This window comes from Hordeum vulgare, chromosome 3H (assembly GCF_904849725.1).
Source record: "Hordeum vulgare subsp. vulgare chromosome 3H, MorexV3_pseudomolecules_assembly, whole genome shotgun sequence".
NCBI classification, from domain to species: domain Eukaryota; kingdom Viridiplantae; phylum Streptophyta; class Magnoliopsida; order Poales; family Poaceae; genus Hordeum; species Hordeum vulgare.
Window position 1 is genome coordinate 326,407,191 of NC_058520.1, and position 21,660 is coordinate 326,428,850.

Sequence of the window (21,660 nt, forward strand, 5' to 3'; positions counted from 1 at the left end):
TGTTGTCGGGTGTGGGAGGGAAGGCAAGATGGGCGTGGCTGGAGCGAGGTCGTTGCCGGAGCCGGAGCCGGAGCTCTGCTGGAGCGAGGTTGACTTCGGTATTCTGTTTCCAGCTACTAGCTCTACTTGTGCATCTACCACATGGAGAAAGCTTCCCTTGCTGTTGTTGTTTCCCAAGGTGTCCTGGTTTCTATCTTGAGGTAATATCTATCATCGCTTGATGTTTAGTTTAGTGTTAGAAATTTAAAAATACAGATTTATAATCATCTAACTTGACATCATATACAAACACGGTCAGAAGAAAACGTATTCGGATGTATGGCGCCACTAGTTAGCGAGCCATGCGCTCCGTCGACTCATATTTGCACAAAACACCCTTCCATTTTTATCTGCGAAAAAGTGTCCACTGCAACACATTTTTACACCAAACGATCCCGCTTTTTTTTTATTTGCAAAAAATCTAACCAATGCACTGCAAATAGGTACACAGGGTCTCGAACCTGCGACCCACGTTTACTACAAAAGCCGATATAGCCAACACACCATTCACGTACCAATTTTGGTAAGATAGCAATTCACGGTGACACTTAGACATGAATTTTTTGTAAGGAAGACAGGTGTCGAGCACCAGACCTGCAAGGTACAAAACCACAACATGCAAGATATACAACATATACAAACACATGCAAGGTACAAAACAACAACATGCAAAGGGACAAGTAACTAACAATGTAAACAATTTAAGTACAATTACCATAAGGAGGCATATTAGATATAAGATGGAAATTCGATAATCCAAATGGCTTGGGTTGAGACAAGATGAATGATGTAGACCCCTTAATTCTTCATTATGTAGCCAAGTCTCCAATGTCCTCCACCATCACCTATTGATCAAGTTTGAGCTTGTTGGTCCCCAAACAAGTTGGGTCCTAAGAGGTTAGTCACAATAGGCTTGGCAACCCAAATGGTACTTTTTTTGACACCACTTTGAGTACCAGTAAACTTGGCAAACACAATGCCAACCTTATCCTTCTCAATAGAATAGATATCATCAATAATGATTGGGTTGGATAAATTACCTCTCGTGCAAGAAGAAGTGAAGTGACCCTTCTCACGACATAAGTAGCAACATCTACCATTTACCTTTTTTCCCAATTGATTTCTCAACTTGAGGAGTGTTGGCTTGGGTCTTCTTGGGAAGATGCCTTTCTTCAGCTTGTAGTTGAGTATGTGATTGAATTTGTGTCCGCTTCCCTTGTTGCTTGTGACTTTGGGGCTTGTTCTTTAAATGGAAGATCTAACATGGGCCCCTTCAATTTTGCACTTGAAGCAAACAATCTTGGCCGAGTTCTTGACTTGTTCTTGGCCCTTCTTCTTTAAGCTTTTGGACTTCTTCATCTTGTTGGAGTTGAATCCAAGTCCATCTTTGTCATTTGGGGATTTTTTCCCACACAATACATTGTTGAGTGTGGACATCCCTTCATGAATCTTTTCCAAGTCCACTTGAGCTAGATGATGACGATCTTAACTTCCTTAAGATGGACCACCTTTCTTGATTGCACTGGCTCGATGAAGACTTGTAAATTGCTCCCCCGTACTCCACTATGGGTGAGCCACTCTCCAGTACATCTTAACAAGTCCTTTGCCACCACAAAGGACGACAAGCTGCAAGCAAGATATCTTCGTGATGCTCCACTTGAACTTGCACACCGCAATCTTAATGACGATCACTTGACGTCATCCTTCATGGGTTGTATGAGATCTTCCTCTTGACTCAAGCCCATGGAAACACACCTAACCCCACACATAACTCTCACGAAGACCATGGATTAGTACACAAAAGCGTAATGGACAATGCTTACCATACCATGGGATCACTTGATCCCTCTCGGTACATCTTGTAAGCTTTGTGCGTTGATCAACTTGATTTACTCTTTAAATTAGTATTGATCAACCTTGTGTATTTATGACCATTCTTTGGATAATACCTTGAATACCACCTTGGTCATCATATAAATTCCTTGAAAGCAACAAATGGACTTCAAGAAGTGCCTATGGACAAATCCTTCGAATATAACTTAAGGCAACCATTAGTCCATAGGGATTGTCATCAATTACCAAAACCACATACGGAGAAATATGCTGTAACAATCTCCCCCATTTTGGTAATTGACGACAATCACTACAAGAGAGTTTATATAAAGAAATAAGCATAACCAAGCACACACATGCAAAGAAATAATGCATGGGTTCAAGATGCAAATGCTTAAGCAATAAAAGCAAAACTCTCTAAACATCTACAAACTAAACTCTCTAAGCTTCTCCCCCATTGGCTCGATTGCCAAAATGGACAAAAAATTTAGAAATCCAATATAATAGGTGGTCCTCTATAAAATGTGTACTTCTTGACAAAAGAGTGCAAAGAAATACAAATGCACAATGCTAATTAGTTGGAGAAAAACGAACTATATTGAGGACCTAAAGATTGCAAGAAGGATCGTATGGCACAAGGACATACAAAAGAGAGAAGCAAGCAAGAAATCAAAAGATACCAATTGGAACAAACAATCACACGGTCCTTCGATCCACGTGAATAAATGATATTATGATATGGGCAAAAGAGTGTTCTATCAAAACTAAAGAAGCTCCCCATGATTTGTGCACTAATAAGAATTTATTGTATTTGCAAGTGCACAAAATAGGATTGTTGCTCCCCCAAAATTAATAAAAACACACAGCAAGTGCAAGCAATTACATAAGACAATAAGCATATCACTTGCACAAAACATATGGTTGAGAAGCATGTAAAAGAGGCAACTTAAGAATAGGCTCAACCAAAATGATGTGTGTGAGTCATGGCAAAGCACTTGAGAGGACTAAGATAAGGATGATCATTACTCATCAACATAGTCTTGATGAAATGAGACACAGAGTGCAAGACATATCCTTACCACACACACTACTAGCAAATGTGTTCACAAGCTTACTAATAAACAAATTAAGAACCAACGGTTGTGACAACCCATGGTGAAGATAGGAAATGATAACCTTGTCAAGAGGAGGGAGACCAATCAAAGTGGCAAAACCCTCGTCAAGACAAGCATGCGGAGAAAAATAATTTCACCACCAATGAGTGCAGTGATATACAATCCGCAATCAAGACAAATCCATTCACGAAACTACCAAAAACTGAAAAATGAAATGCAATAGTGGACGTGAAAGAAAAGAGGATATCAATTAGAGATGTAATTTCTCTCATGTGTAAAGGATTCTAGGTAGAATACAATAATTATGATATATATCCACAAAGAAGGATGTACACACGAAATAGTTATAAGAAGGAACAAACAAGATATCCATAAGGAAGTCATAAATATACCAATAAGATCTTTACTTGGAAGCAAAGCACATGGCCTAATATTTTCTTATTATACATAAATGAACTTCCAATTCACGAACATCAAAGACATCGCAACTAGAAAAATACATCATCGTTGCGATGCTTTGAGAGAGGAAACAAGTACCACAAGAATGAATCAAGAAATTCATGCCACGATGCAACCTACGAAAGGTTGAATGCAAGAAATGTAAGCATGAAGTAGATACTTGTTACCGAGACAACATATGGATTGATGTAGTAGATAATGGTTCATCGATCATCCTAGCTTGGCTTCAATAAGCACATGGTGTCAACACCTTCCTTGTAGGTGAGCCAAGCATCCAATGCATCTCCAATTGTTCCTAGAACCACAACACAAACAAAATGGGCCCCAAACTCATTGGGAACAAAGAGTTAGAAAACCAACAATACATAGGACAAACTCCACATAAATATGTGCATATGGATATGAAATTAAATTTCATACACACTTTAGCCAATTTATGACATGGTGGAGTTTCTCCTATATATTGGGTCAAAGAAAGAAAGCATGCCAAATAACCTATATATAGTAAATATGCATGCTCAAGTCTTTCAAGAATGAAATCAACACATAGTTGATAAGACACCAAAAGACAAGGTATCAAGTGATAATAAGAGAACAAACAAAAATTATCACTTGAAGGATACCAATTAAAAAAATACATCAAGGAATGAGATATCCATTGTCACATGACAAATAAAGAGAAACATGATACCAATTGAAGGAAAACAAACACGATGTATCGAGTTTCCAAAAGATAGCTAGGTTCCAAACAAACCAAACTTTGATAAATTTTCACGATGGCACAAAGCACCATAAAGAAAAGGACTTGCCTACCACCAACACACAATTGATGGGGATCAAAACATTTTCTGATGAACACATAGAAGGAGTGTTCTAAAGAAAATAGGATAGCTCCCCCAAAAGATGTGCATTATATAGAATTTGCACTTGAATAAGAATGCACAAGACGGGATCATCACTTTATCTATATCTATAGAAGCACTATACATGTTTAAAAGGTCCAATGTAAAGCTGATTAGCAAATTCTACCACATGAAGGAAATACCAATTGTCAAGGACAAGAAGTATTTGGAAATAATTCCAATTGGTAGATTGCAAAAATGTCCAACATCATATTTACACCAAAAACAAAAGCAAATGACACTTGTAGAGCTAACATGCCACCTAGGAACAAGATAATTTACAATATCAACACTAAGTGGCAATACCTCAAATATACACATTTTCTAGGCTTGTAATATGCACATAGCATATTACTCCCACATAATGTGATAACCCAACATTTATTAACAAGTGGCAAATGAAAACCAACAAGAGATAATTAATGGACCATTTAGAATTTAAATTTATTATGAGTAGGGCATACCACATAGAGACTAGATAAACTTGTAATACCAATACTAAGTGGTATTACTCATGTATACACATTTATAGGATTGTGAGGCGCGCAAAGCACATCACTCCCCCAAAATGGGATAATCCATTAATCTCTCGAAAGAGCCAACAATGATACAAACAAGATGCAAAAAGGCTCAATACAAGACTCACATGTACATGATGTGCAAACCAATATACACATACTTGATTAATCAAGATAAGCAAGTTGGAAGCGCAACATGTACAAACACATGCAAGGTACAAAACCACAACATGCAAATGGGCAAGTAACTAACAATGTAAACAATTTAAGTTCAATTACCGCAAGGAGGCATATTAGATATAAGATAGAAACTCGATAATCCAAATGACTTGGCTTGAGACAGGATGAATGATGAAGACCCCTTAATTCTTCATCATGTAGCCAAGTCTCCAATGTCCTCCACCATCACCTATTGATCAAGTTTGAGCTTGTTGGTCCCCAAACAAGTTGGGTCCTAAGAGGTTAGTCACAATAAGCCTGGCAACCCAAATGGTACCTTTCTTGACACCACTTTGAGTACTAACAAACTTGACAAACACAATGCCAACCTTATCCTTCCCAAGAGAATAGTTATAATCAATAATGATTGGGTTTGATAAATTACCTCTCGTGCAAGAACAAGCTAAGTGACCCTTCTCACGACATAAGTAGCAACATCTACCATTTACCTTTTTCTGAATTCATTTCTCAACTTGAGGAGTGTTGGCTTGGGTCTTCTTGGGAAGAGGCCTTTCTTCAGCTTGTAGTTGAGTATATGATTGAACTTGTGGCCGTTTACCTTGTTGATTGTGACTTTGGGTCTTCTTCTTTAAAGGGTAAGATCTAACATGGCGCCCTTCAATTTTGCACTTGAAGCAAACAATCTTGGCGGAATTCTTGACTTGTTCTTGGCCCTTCTTCTTTAAGCTTTTGGACTTCTTCTTCTTGTTGGAGTTGAATCCTAGTCCACCTTTGTCATTTGGGGATTTTTGCCCACATAGGACATTGTTGAGTGTGGACATCCCTTCATGACTCTTTTCCAAGTCTTTGTTCAAAGAAGTGACTTGGGCCTTGAACTCTTTGATTTCCTCTACAGGGTTAGTATCAACACAAGTACTAGAGGAAGTATATGCTTCATTGTTAGAGTAACAAGGCAAGGAAAGTAATTCATCACAAGATGTAGCAACATTATGAGTAGATGAATTACGAGGACTAGCACATGGCAATATAGCATTTTTACAAGAAGTAGTGCTAATGTCCACATGAGACTCACTTGATATTACCTTTGTAGTAATAGCCTCATGAGCTAACTTTAGCACATTATGGGATACTGGAAGATCATCATGAGAGCTTGTGAGCATTACATGACTTTCTTCCAATCTCCCATAATTCCTAGATAACAACTCAAGTTGAGCCCTTAGCTCAATATTATCCTTTAATATGGATGCTTCACAAGCAATAGAGTTAGTAGCACAAGCATCATCATTAACAACAAGAGGAGAAGGAAACTTGGCAAGCTCTTTAGCATATGAAGCTTCAAGTTGAGCATGAGACTCGGTGAATTCGATGAGCGAACTCTTAATAGCCCTTGAGCCATTTTCGAGGTGCTCATAGTCTTCAAGGAGTTTAGCATGTGCAACTTCAAGCTAATCATTTTTAGTTCTAAAATCATTATCCACCTCGAGAACTCTATCATGGGATTCCCTTAATCTAGACAATTCTAGAGCAAAGGTCTCCTCAAGAGATTCCTTGGTGTTTGTTCATTTTCAAGAGCTTGAGATAGCTCCGCGATCTCATGAGCGTAATCACGCCCATGACCATCCATTGTCTCAATGGTAGCCTCATGCTCCTCGGGATGAGCTTCCAACTCCTCAATATATTTCTTTGCCTCAGTGGCAATAGACATGATTTCCATGAAGTTGGAACGAGTAATATTATTCAAATGGAGAGCTTTAAAAATCATTTCACCCTCAATTTTTAAGGATGCAATATTATCACTCTCTTCATCATTATCATCATCCTCATCATCATCAAGAGATATATTGGGATTCAAGGCAGGAGATACCTTTGAAGCCTTAGCCATAAGGCAAAAGTAAGAAACAATAGATGACGATGACTATAAACACAAGCATGTAAAACATTTAGAGTGCTCGAAGTGTTAACGCCCAAATATGAAGAAATACAATAATATAGTGAAAAAGGATCATCAAGAATAAGCCCACTATCATCATTGCAGTGATCACCACAACTCACCATATCATTTCCTTGTGGCAATCCACATGTAGGTGAAGTAGGTGAAGTTGAGAAGACCACACGACCGGAGGTGGAGGGTGAACAATCATTCCCACAAATCTTGGACACAACATATTTATCTTTATGCTTTGTCCACGACTCATGAGCATCCTGGAATGACATGAGTGTCATAGAATCCTAATCCCCTAGTTGACATCCTTACTCTCTAGGTGGTAAAACCTAATAAAGAGAGACCTAGATCTGAGACCAATTGAAAGGATGTGGATGTCGCATAGAGGGGGGGTGAATATGCACTTTAAAATAATTATGGTTTAGGCTTGAACAAACACGGAATAAAACTAACGTTTAATTTGTCAAGCACAAAACCTAAAACAACTAGGCTCACCTATGTGCACCAACAACTTATGCTAATCAAGATAAACAACTAAGTGATATCAAGATATATAACAAGAAACAACATGGCTATCACAAAGTGAAGTGCATAAGTAAAAGGCTCGGGTAAGAGATAACCCAGGCACGCGGAGATGATGATGTACCCCGAAGTTCACACCCTTGCGGATGCTAATATACGTTTGGAGTGGTGTGAAGGCACAATGCTCCCCAAGATGCCACTAAGGCCACCGTAACCTCCTCACGCCCTCGCACAATGTAAGATACCGTGATTCCACTAAGTGATCCCTGAGGGTGGTCACCGAACCCGTACAAACAAGGTTGGGGCAATCTCCACAACCTAATTGGAGGCTCCAAACAACACCACAAAGCTTCACCACAATGGACCGTGGCTCCGAGATGACCTCAAATGCTTGGGGCAATCTCCGCAACCTAATTGGAGACCCCAACGCTTGCCCGAAGCTTTACACCACAATGATTGAGCTTTGAGGCACCACCAAGCTTCTAGGACGCCAAAGCATCCGCGAAGAACAATTTCCAGGGTACCAAGCACTCAAGGTTAATAAGCTTCTCAACTTTTCACTTCCACGTATCTCTGTGGAGAACTCAAAACTATGCATCAAATGCATTGTACCGACTTGGATCTCAACACACGCCGATTCCGCCTAATGTTTTCCTGGACGTTCTTCACAACCCTTCGGTCAAGTTACCAACTGAGGAAGATATAGAAATCCCTGACCCAGAACTGCAGTTGGTGGCGGCTCTCCGGGCAATCCCTCATTGGACAACACCATATTTTTCTTATCTCACTCAAGGGGAGCTTCCAGCTGAAGAACTTATTGCTCGTGAGATAGTACGACGATGCAAATCCATGGTTATTCATGAGGGAGAGTGGCATAAGATGAGTGTCAACAGTGTTTTTCAACGCTGTGTTCCCCTTGAGGAAGGACGAGAGATCCTTACCGAAATTCATGTTGGCGACTGTGGCCACCATGCCGGCTCACGATCTTTGGTTTCCAAAGAATTTTGACATGGTTTTTATTGGTTGACAGCTCATGCAGACGCAGAGGACATAGTGCGCAAGTGTGATGGGTGTCAAAAGTTTGGCCGTGAGTTTCATATGCCGTCTCAGGAATTACGCATGATGCCGATCACTTAGACTTTTGTGGTTTGGGGGCTTTATATGGTCGGCCCGTTCAAGATGTCTTCCGACAAAAAGACTCATCTGCTAGTGGCGGTTGACAAGTTTACCAAGTGGGTTGAGGTGGAGACCGTTACCAATTGTGAAGCAGAGACAACAGTCAAGTTTCTAAAGAAGCTGATTTTTTGATTTGTCTATCCCCACAGTATCATCACTGATAATGGCACCAATTTATCACAAGGCGCCATGAAGCAGTTTTGCCAACAGGAGCATATCCGACTTGATGTGTCTCCAGTAGCGCATCCACAGTCCATTGGACAGGCCGAGCAAGCTAATCAGGAGATTTTGCGTGGGACCAAGCCCCAACTCATGGTTCCCTTACAACATACTCCGGGTTGCTGGGTTGAGGAGATCCCTGGAGTACTTTGGAGCATGAGGACGATGCCCAACAGATCCACTGGTTACATGCCCTTTTTCCTCGTTTATGGAGCTGACACAATTTTACCATGTGATATACGTCATGATTCTCCTCGAGTCGCCACTTATGTTGAAGCAGACAACAAGCAGACACATGCCTTGGACGCTTTACAGGAAGAGCGTGATTTGGCAGCAACGCGATCAACTATATATCAGCAAGACCTACGTTTCTATCACAACCATAGGGTTAACAACCGGGTCTTTCAAGACGACGACTTAGTGCTTCGATTGACTCAGGATCATACATGCATGCAAAAGCTGTCCCCACCATGGGAAGGTCCGTTTATCGTCAACAAAAGTCTTCATAATGGCTCATATTATGTGGTAGACCTTCGTCCAGACAAGTCAACTTCGGAGGAGGAGACAACCCCACCATGGAACATTGCTCATCTTCGGCATTATTATACTTAGAGACACTGGCTCCTTATCTATGTACGTAGTTCAAAATTTTTGTACCCTTTATTTAGGACAATAAAGCCGTCGCCCATGAAATTCGGGGTCTCTCCCGTTTCGGCCTATATGATAAGCATGAACCTTTATTGTTTTTCCTAAGCCGCCCAAGAGGATGAACCATAATGAGGAGGTCATCCAAACATGGACCCTATTAGTATCAAAGAGGACGAGCTGCCATGCTGCGATCGTTCAAACATGGATGCTGATAAGCCAAAGAGGACTAGTTGCCATGATATATGGTTCAAACATAGGCGCCTATGGTGGTTAGGAGTATCAAGCCGGCTTATCTGGAGGCTACTAGTCCCTAGATTGTTTAGTAGTAATGGCATTGTCTTCTGTAATCCTATGCCCGACTTATTCCTGATCATAGGTCATTTGGGGGCTTCCGACTAACTGAGTTTAGCTTTCTCACCCTCTTGGTCTATGAAAAATTAACGCATTACAATGGTTATACTGGACTGTATGTTCGAGCGACTCCCCTTACTGGCCCCGTGTACTCTTGGCGAGTCAATCCATCGTGGACCCTGAACTTACCAAGATTAAAACATTGAGGTGCCGTGGAGAGCCGACATATGGAAAATAGAAAAACCATGGGTTCATAGAACCCGCTTCATTGAAGCCTAACTTGAGCCTGATCTGCCAGTCTAAATTATAAAGGTTATTGCAAAATCTATCTTAGGGTATGACTAGAGCCTTGCAAGCTCGTGTGCCTGCCGCGACTCATTGAGCCGGCTTGTTGAAAATAACTTGATACCATACTATGGTATTATTTTTCCTGGGAAGAATTCAATATTCTTACCGGCTTATGCACATAATTTTGTCTATGAAGCCATTACCTTGCGAAGAAAAAATCAAATTGCAAGACGACAAATTTCAGAAAACCGGCTTACATTAAGGTGATGCAAAAAAGCTTCAACATGCACGAAGGCATGACGCAAAATAGCAGTCTTTACATCTAAATATATTACATGGCTACAGAAAGCCAAAGTTTTTTAATAATTGATATATCAACCCGGTTGACACTTCATCCGGGTTAGAATCTTCCAGGTCAGTCTTGGGCAGACACCTTGATCAAGACGCCTTCGGTTTATCCTGCGTCGAGCCTTCTGGATCCTGGATATGGAGGTCACCCATATCCCAGTTGCAAAGGATTAAAGAATGGAATTCAACTTCTGCATTCAAGGTGGACGACGGGTCAACATCAGGGGCAAAAATATGCTTACGGCACTGAGGAGTAAGATCCACTGGTTCAAATGTGGGTGGCGGCACACGCTTGTTGTTTTCATCATAAGCCGACTGATATTTCGTTAGATCAGCACCTTCAGCGAGTTGACTAGCTAGTAGACGAGTCATCCTCATGCAACGTGCGTAGTATTACTGGGTGAACTCTGATCCATCGTCCTTATATTCAGAAACCTTCCATCTATCTCCTTCGGGTTGATTTCTGGTGCATAAACTAGAGCCCGACTCAGTGCAGTGATTACCCTCTTATGAGCAACTGATTTCTTCAACTCTTCAATTTTCTTAGGCATGGTTGAGAGATGCCTCAACATATCACTGATGAACTTCACCGGTTCTTTGTCTCCCATAACTGCCTTGATGGTGAACAAGCCGCCAACAAAAAGTTACTCTGTTAAAGTCTACAAAGCCTCTAGTTTTAGTACACAGTTGTCTTGAAGGTTGGCGGATCGAGGGCCTGCAAATAATTGAAAAGTATGAGTCGCCCAGCGTGTAGTGTTTTCTACAAAGATTAAGAATGAAAGTCTCGCAAACAAGGACTTACCGAAAACAGTTGTGGTCATCCTGGAAATATGACGTTTTAGGCGAGTTAACTCTTTAGTAACCAGCTTTAGTTGACCCTCAATGTTTTCCACGCGTTTAGCGAAGGCGGCTTTTTCAGTTTCGGTGGCTTCCTTATATGCGGTGAAATCAGTTTTGATCTTCTCAACTTCTTCCAAGTAAATTCGAATTTTCTCCTCAGATTGAGCTCTGGCGTCTTGTTGCTATGGCAGACTTTTCTTCATCTCCCTTAAATCTGCATCGGCCTGGTTAAAACTTTCCTATATAATAAAACAACAAGGTCGATATTGGTCGCTCTAAGTCGCCATGGTGGATATTATAAAGTCTCAAGAAGATTGCAAGCAATATACTTGACAATTGGGGGCTAATTGTAAGTGCATCTAGTGCCCTTAGGGATTTTGGTGGTTTGAAGACTTATAGGTTACGGAACTAATGTGTTTCTAAGTGTACACATGCTCTATAAGTTGCTAAGGAGTTTGAGTTATACGATGAATATAGACCCCTAAAAATGAATGTCTTCGGCTGAAGAAATTGGTCTTAACTTGAAGAATTTGATCGCGAAGAAATTGCGATGAAATTGATATTTCTCATGAAGATATTGAAGATGAGGAATTCGGTGTGTCCTGAAGAAAAAAAGTCTGAAGACTTTGAAGCTTGAAGATTTACTCTTTCTGTTTCATTTTCTTTACTCTTGAGTCATAGGAACACCGTACTGTTAAAGGGGGTCAAAGTAATACTACAGAATGAATTTCCTCATGATGGTCAACCCAAGCCTAAACCTACAAAAGCCTCAAGTGAGGAATATGAGATACATGATGACTTTCACAATTGAAAGTTCCGGCCGTTGCCGCGACACACGCCACCTCACTGATCTTATCCACCCAACGATCACAATAGTTAAGGGCATTTATGTTAAATCATGCCGGGATGCTCCCAAGCTATAAATAGCCGTCCCCCACAACCACTAGCTAGTTGGCTGCTCCAAGAGAAACTGACACTTGTCATTTAGAGCAACCCAAATTCCTCAGAGTCTTCGAGAGAAAATCATCAAGTGAGGAAATACCCCAAATACCAAACCCCAAACCAAACACCAAGTGATTGAGAATCACTGAAGAATTTGTTCCTGTGTGGAACTGAAGCCTTTTACCTTTGAGGACTGTACATCCTCTAGACGGTTAGGCGTCATCGTCTAGAGCATCCAGCAGTCAATTGTGGATTGCCGGGTGACCGAGTTTGTGAGGGTTTGGAAGTGTGCCCTGAGGACTTACCACGAGTGTTGGGCGAGGACTATGTGTCCTTAGCTCAAGGAGAATACGGTAGGGACTGTGTGTCCTTTGGTTTCAATACCAAGCCGCTCCAAACCATACGTACAACTATCACATTAGTTGGAACTAGGTCATCAACCATTGTCTTCATCGAGCTACATGTTCTATTTATTCAACTCTTTTATTTCCTCAAAATTGTATGTTGAAGAATTTCATCTGTACTGTTTGAAGAATTTCTCTGAAGAATTTCAATGAATTTCCTCAGCCTCAAATTCTTCACTCGAGTTAATTTTCACCGACGTTATGTGTACCTGCGTACCGTGTACCTGCGTACTATGCAAAACGATTCTCATAATCTTCACCAAATAATCTGCTGTAGTAGTCTTTGCACTTCTGATCCTGCGCTATTTCTGCTGCATGTAATTCATCATTGAGGAATTTCCTCACAAAGAATTTCCTCAGCGATGAAATTCTAAAAATCGCCTATTCACCCCCCTCTAGTCGATATAATGCACTTTCAATTGGTATCAGAGCAAGGTACTCCCTTGTTCTGTGTGATTTTGGTTTAATCACATGGAGTTTTAGTTATGTCGACCACATTTATGATCAAGGTTACTGCAGGATGTCCTACCTTCGAAGGAAAGGAGTTTCCCTACTGGAAGACCAAGATGCAGATGCATCTTGAGGCTATTGACAATGATCTCTGGTACATTGTGGAACATGGTATTCCCTCTATCACTGCTACTATCTCTGCTGCTGATGTGAAGAAATTCAAGCAACTTGATTCTCAAGCGAAGAATATCATCTATGTCCATGTGAGCAAAGGTCAGTATGGCAGAATGAGTGCTTTGGGCACAACTAAGCTTATCTGGGATAGGTTGTCCAAAGTCAATGAAGGAATTTCAACTTAGCGTGACTCTCGTGTTGATGTTCTTTGCAATCTATTCAATCGCTTCAAGAGGCTAGACAATGAAAGCTGCCAAGATACCTTTGATCGCCTCACTGACATCTCAAATGAACTGCAAGAACTGGGAGCTCGAGACATCACTGACCATGAAGTTGTGAAGAAACTGCTAAGATCTCTTGATCCATCATTTGATACAATGGTTCTGATGATTCAAGAAAGAGGAGACTATAAGATGCTTGATCCCGCTGATATACTTGAAAGACTCAATACTCATGAATTCCAACAGGAAGAAAAGAGAGATCTGTATGGACCAAGCCACTCAAGACCTCGTGCGCTGAAGGCCAAAGCAATTTCCTCATCTGAAGAAGAAGACTCAGATTGCAGCATTGGTGACCCTGAAGAACTTGGACAGGAGCTTGCAATGCTCATGAGGAAATTCCAGAAGTTTACAAGGCGTGGACAGTTTGGTAAATCTTTAAGAAGAGATATGAGGAAATCGGAATCTTCATCTGAGGACTACAAGAAACGAACCTGTCACAAATGTAAGAAATCTGGTCATTACATAGCTGTTTGTCCTCGCTAGATGAAACAATCTAAGAAGAAGAAATACAAGGATGAAAGTTCTGATGACTCGAAGAAAAAGAGGAAATCTTCAAAATCCTCATCCTTAAAGTCCTCACCGCAGAAGAAGACTAGTTTGAGAAAGGCTCGGGCACTCATTGGCAAGGAAATGGATTCTGAGGAAGAATTCGAAGAATGTGATGAAGAGGAAGGTTCCGAAGAAGACTCAGAGTCTTGTGTGGCAAGTCTTGCACTGGCCACCACATTCGCCAGCAAGTCAATCTTCAACCTTGTAGAAAATGACAATACTATCTACACAGATGACTATGCTGATGACTTCGCTCCAACCTATTGCTTCATGGCAAAAGGTTCAAAGGTACCGAATGACACTTCCTCCTCTGATTCAAGTGACTATGAGCCTGATGATTATAAAAAACCCAGTTACAGTAAACTTGCCAACATTGCAACTAAACAACAAAGCGCCATTGAAAAGCTTCAAAAATTGCTAGACGGAAGTGATGATCTGTTGAATGATGAAATTAATTGTACTCAAATCCTCACTGAAGATGTGAAAAGTCTTCAGTCTAGATTTGATAGTCTTCAAGATCGTTATGGCACACTCTTGGCTGATCATGAGAAACTTTCCAATCAATTTCTTCAAAGGAAACTTTATCTTGAGAAGTAGAAGATGTCTCATGATGATCTTCGAATGGAAAACGATTCATTGCTTGCTCAACAGATTAGTGTCGCTCATGTTGAATTCACTCCACCATGTCTCAAATGCATCGAGTGTGAAACTATCAATTCTTCAGCAGAATCATCAAATGCTTCTATCGCTACAAATTCTTCAACTTCTCCTGTGGTATCAAATTCCTCACTTGAGGAAACCATAATTGCTACTGACAAAAATGCAGGGCTGAAGGAATTGTATGTGACAGGCATATACAAAATTCTTAAAGGGCATCAAACCCTTTGCGATGTGCTCAAAAAGCAGATCTTGAACAGGAACCCGAGGAAAGAAGGAATTGCCTTACAGAGGAAATTGAATGCTGATGGATCATACTGGAAACCTGAGCAGTATCCCAAAACCTCATGGGTTGCTGCTAAAGGTCCTCCGATCGATCCATCCTCTCTAACAGGCTTTGCATGTGAATTGTCTTATTCCTCAGATGATTCAATTGACTCCAACTATAAACTGTTCAAAAATCAATCTGGCGAAGTATTTTCTCGATATGTTGGAACTAACTGCAAGAATGGACCACCCCTGAGGAAAATTTGGGTCCCCAAAAGTTGCTTGGAAAATCTTGAGGCGAATGTCCTCATGACACCACCCGTGAAGAACTTGAACCCTAGATCAAATTCCTCAGGTGGACCAAAGTCTTCAAGAGGATCAAAATCCTCAACTGGTCAATACTATGCTCATACTCGTGCTAATACTCGTGCATTAGCTTCAATGCCCCCTTTCTCATATGGTGCTCATAGGATGATGAAATCTTTGCGACCCCTTCATATGTGGGTGGTGAAGAAGTTGAACTAATTACTTTTGCACATCAGGTCTCCAGATGAAAATCATCATCTAAAGAATTTGCTGGAGACCCGAGGAAAATGCTTGATTGGACGCAAGCTAGAAGTGATGAAATGATAACATTTCACACATCCTCAAAATTACTGTTTATGATGAAATTCCTATCTGATGAAATTGAAATCATATTCTTCAAGTTTGAAGCATATGAGATGGTAAGCTGTACTAATTCATCTACAGGATGACAAACCCAAGAATACTGAGTGGGTTCTTGACAGTGGTTGCACAAACCACATGACTGCTGATAAAAGCTTGCTGATGAATATGCCACTGACTCCATCACCACTGAAGCAAATCACGTATGCTAACAAAGGTAAAAGCAAGGTATTGGGACTTGGCAAAGTGGCTATTTCCAAGGATAGGAACATGGACAAAGTCATGCTTGTCTAATCCCTTCGGTTTAACCTCATGTCAGTCTCAATGCTTTGTGATCTTGATATTGTTGTTATCTTTGGAAAATACAGATGTGTAGTCATCATGGAATCTGACAGATCCAAAGTCTTCGAAGGCTTTAGGAGAGGAGAATTGTACATTGTTGATGTTTCCACAGGTCCTCAACCAGCCACATGCTTACTGGCAAAAACCTCAGAAGGCTGGCTATGGCATCGAAGACTTGGTCATGCAGGCATGAGGAATTTGCACACGCTGGCAAAGAAGAAGCATGTCATTGGCATCGAATCAGTCAAATTCCTCAAGGACCACCTCTGCGGTGCTTGTGAGTCCGAAAAAATGACCAGATCCAAACACCCCTCGAAGACTATCATGACTACTACTCGTCCGTTTGAATTGCTTCACATGGATTTGTTTGGACCTACTCATTATGATACTCTAACCAATGCAACATCCTTATATGGCTTTGTCATCGTTGATGACTATTCCCGATACACTTGGGTACATATCATTCTGTATAAAATTGAAGTGCAGGAAGTCTTCAAACGATTTTCCTCAAGGGCCTCGACGAACTTTGGTGTCAAGATCAAACACATCAGGAGTGACAATGGAACAAAATTCAAAAACACTGGTCTTGATGATTATCTTGATGAACTTGGTATTACTCACGAATTATCTGCTCCTTATACTCCTCAACAGAATGGCGTCGTTGAACGCAAGAACATGACTCTGGTTGAAATGGCATGGACCATGCTTGAAGAATATCAGACTCCTCGTCGTTTCTGGCCTGAAGCAATCAATACTGCTTGCCACATAATCAACAAGGTATATCTTCACAAATTCCTCAAGAAAACCTCATAGGAACTCCTCACTCACAAGAAACCCAATGTAAGTTATTTCAAAGTCTTCGGTGCAAAATGCTGGATTAGAGATCCTCACCATAGCTCAAAATTTGCACCTAAAGCACATGCGGGTTTTATGCTTGGTTATGGAAAGGACTCACACACCTACAGAGTCTTCAACACCTATCACAACAAGGTTGTCGAAACTATAGATGTGCGGTTCGATGAAACTAATGGCTCGCAAAGAGAGAAATTCCCTCCTGTGCCAGACAAATTATCTCCTGAGGAAGCAATAAAGTTCAAAGCTACTGAAGACATCGTTCCTACTGAGGAAATTGCTAAAGAAATCATCCCCAGCACTGATGAAATTCAAGAAGATGCACCCGAGGAAATTGCTCCAGATCAAATTCCTCAGCCCAGACAAAATCCTCAACCAACTCATCCAAGGATCGCAAATGAAGTAGAACTTGACAAAATCCTCGATGACATCAATGCGCTAGGTCCTCTCACTCGCTCAGAAGCTTCACATTTAGTTAACTTTTGTGGGCATTGCTCTTTTGTGTCTATCACAGAACCCTCAAAAGTTGCTGAAGCCTTCATGGAACGTGAGTGGATTCAAGCCATGCAAGATGAACTTCTTCAATTCAAGCTAAATGACGTGTGGGAACTCGTCAAACGACTAGATCCTCAGAAGCACAATATCATCGGCACCGAGTGGATTTTCCGAAACAAGCAAGATGAGGACGGTCAAGTGGTGAGGAATAAGGCATGACTTGTAGCCTAGGGCTACACATAGGTTGAAGGAATTGATTTTGATGAAAATTTTGCACCTGTTGCTAGACTTGAAGCTATTCGAATACTACTTGCATATGCTAATCATCGTAACATTACTCTATATCAAATGGATGTGAAAAGTGCATTCCTCAATGGTAAGCTTGAGGAAGAAGTATATGTTGCTCAACCCCCTGGTTTTGAGGATCTGAAGCATCCAGACAAAAGTCTTCAGACTCAAAAAGACACTCTATAGCCTCAAGCAAGCCCCTCGGGCGTGGTATGATACATTGAAGGAATTCCTCGTGAAGAAAGGCTTCAAACCTGGTTCACTCGATCCAACTCTTTTCACAAAATCCTATGATAATGAACTATTTGTGTGTCAAATATATGTCGACGACATTATCTTTGGTTGTACTGACAAATGTTACAGTGATGAATTTGCTTACACGATGAGTGAAGAATAACAAATGTCTATGATGGGGGAGATGAAATTCTTCTTAGGTCTTCAAATTCGTCAATAACGCAATGGCATCTTCATATGAGAGGAGAAATACCTCAAGGATATTCTGAGGAAATTCGATATGCATGAATGCAAAGGCGTAAAGACTCCTATTCCTACCAACGGCCACCTCTGCAGTGACGAAAATGGTAAAGATTTCGATCAGCAGGTATATCGCTCGATGATTGGCTCGTTATTGTATCTGTGTGCATCTAGGCCAGATATAATGCTTAGCGTTTGCATGTGTGCTCGTTTTCAAGCAAAGCCGAAGGAATCACACCATAAGGTTGTGAAGCATATTCTTTGATACTTATCTCACACACCAACACTAGGATTATGGTACCCCAAGGGCTCAAATCTTCATCTCGTTGGATATTCTGATTCTGATTATGCTGTTGACCATGTGGATCGCAAGTCAACATCTGGAACTTGCCATTTCCTCGGAATATCATTAGTCTGCTCGTCCTCAAAGAATCATAACTGTGTTTCTCTCTCCACTTCCGAAACTGAGTACATTGCTGCTGGATCCTGCTGTGCTCAACTCCTATGGATGAAGCAAACCCTCACAGACTACGACATCAACATGAAGAATGTGCCCCTCTACTGCGACAATGAGAGTGCAATCAAGATTACCTAAAACCCAGTACAACACTCGAAGACCATCCAGATTCGTCATCATTTTCTTCGGAACCATGTCCTCAAGGGCAATATCATCATCGATCATGTGAAGACTGACAATCAGCTAGCAGATATTCTCACTAAGCCCTTGGATGAGAAAAGATTTTGCAAGTTGCGGTGTGAGCTAAATATCCTAGAGTCTTCAAATGTTTTGTGAAAACATGCACACATCCTAACACTTATGCAAAATTGATGACTTAGATGTGCAACACACAAAGAATCAATTTTCTTCAATCAATGAAGAATATCACTCTTAGTGTGAGAAAATTAATGAAGAATTTGGTTCTCAGGGCCCTACGCCAATTGTACGCGGCGCTTGAAATCATCATTCTTATACGGTGGGTCACGCCACCACCCAACTTTGAAATTCTTCAAGCTCCTTTTCTTCAAAGTTGAAATTCATCAATCTGATACTTTGTCACAAAATACTCAAGTTTTTAAAAATCTTCAAAATCTCCAAATTCTTCAAAACGTTTGATGATTTTCATTTACATATATATATATATATATATATATATATATATATATATATATATATATATACTTAGATTTCAAAGTACTCAACAACATTCACTTATAGCTCAGTCTTCAATTTGATATTTCATCTAAGTGAATGTGATCGGATCCCACTGCGCTCTATGCTAACCTCAACCCAGTCTATTCATTTCTTCATATGCGTTCTACTTGACACTTGTTCAAAATCCTCATTGTTTCCTTGTCAGCTGAGGACTTTGCAACGAAACCCTCAAAAATTCAAAAATCATTTTCATAACGTTACACAGTAACTGGACCCACTTCTCACGATCGGATAACCACAAACTCCACTGCTTCAGTCGTGAGCTCCACGTGTCATGCTGAGACAAATGGGCAAGGGAAGTTCGGTCTGAAAGTTTTTCACCTGAGCTATAAATAGGCCCTTACCCCCCTTAGTCAAAACTCTTCGTCCTCTCGTCTTCTCCGCTGGAGGTCAACCCTAGAGCCACTGCTAGAAATCTCGTCACCGGTGAGGAAAAGCTTCGCTGCCTTGCCCTCGTCGTCGCTGGGCTCACACTCGGTGCAGAAAGTCGTCTTTCGCCGCCGCCGTAGCTGTCTTCAGTTGCCAAGTTAGGGCGCTGAAGATCTGAACCGAGGAACTTCCCTCTTTTACTGCTCCAGTTCTTCCTCTTCTTTGCTCAGGGTAATTAAAATCCTATTTTACTGCCTCTGTTGATCTATTATTTCACTTTAGACTCGAAAATCTGTTTTTCCTCAGAGTGTCTGTCAGCCATGCACACTCATTCCCCGAACACTTGATGAATTTCACTAAGACACTCAAATTCTTCATGTGATTCCTCAATTGTGTAAATTCTCGAATCTGCACAACTCTAGAACCCAAGATGAGAATGCTTAGTCAAATTCGTCAACCCAATGGTCAAATTCCTCAACTACTAAAATTTTGAATTTCTTCAAATCTGAGAACACATATGACCTCTCCAAATTCTTCGCACCTATACTCTGTTCACAGGTACAAAAATGTCAGCTGATGAATCACTAGGTTCTCATCAACTTAACTCATTTGCAGCATTCCTCGAAGAAACTTTACCCGTGTCATTAGAATCTTCAAGAGTTCATATTCCTCAGCAAAAGCCTGAGTTGAAGAAAATGGAGGATGACCGGAAGCAGAAGGGAGGAAAGAAGCTTGAACATAATACAACTTTTGAAATACCAGAAGACATATATGCTGACTACTTCACTCCATATGAGGACATTCATGGCAAAGAAACCATGGCGAAGCGCAAGATAAGGCGTCAGAAAATTGAACGTAGGTGGGCTAAGGAGTGGAAGGAGTACAAATATGTTACTCCTAAGTATGCGAAGAAATTCGCCCTCAAGCCACCTTGCAAGAGGCCTCCTCAGGGTGATCAACAAGCTGCTCATCCATCAAGTGTTGAAACCATTGAGGATTATCCAGATGAGAAGAGCAAATATCTGTCTAAGCTACAAAAGAAGGCGGAAGCAGATGTGAAGAAATTCAATGATGATTGTGCTGCTGCAGGCACAACCGCCACCTCTTCAGCTGCCGAGGCCTCCGCTACAACAATTCCTCAGAAGAAGAATGTACTGAAGAAACCCAAAGCCTCATTGCCAAAAGAGCAAATGCCTCAGAAGGCTGCAACGGTAGCAAAATCTTCAACACCACCACAGTCTTCACAACCTCAAGAGAAGCAACTCATTAAGCATCACCCTGCTCAATCAAGTTCCTCAGTGCCGTCTGCCACTAGCTCCGCCGCATAGTCTTCACCACCTTTATTGAAGACTAAAATGATTGCTGGAAGAGGCATCAGGCCAAGTCCTAGCAAAGTCATCAACGTTCCTTCTGCATCAGAAGGAAGTGAAGAATTTGATGAGGAGACACTTCAAGCTATCATCAGAAACAAGTAGGAACGAGTTGCTCAAGCCTCAGGCAGCTCCATTCCTCTAGCCATGGACCCGAAGGTTTTTTTGGACTTCATCGACCTCTGGTATGAAGATCCAAACACTCCTGTTGATGACTTAAAACTTCCCCCTGGTGTAAGCCACATGGTGGCCACTTTCATCAATGAGGCAAAGTGGAAAGAGCAGCAAGCCAAACAAGCAAAGGCTGCAAAAATCAAGAAGGAGAAATTCCTCAAGCAGAATCTCCTCAAGCTGACGACTAAAGCACTTGTATCAACTCAGGCTGAACTTAAAACCCTAACAGATAAGTATACAAGTCTTCACACTGATCGTGAAGGAGTCAAGGTGAATTTCATCAAGGCTGCATCAGCTAGAGTTGATGAATACA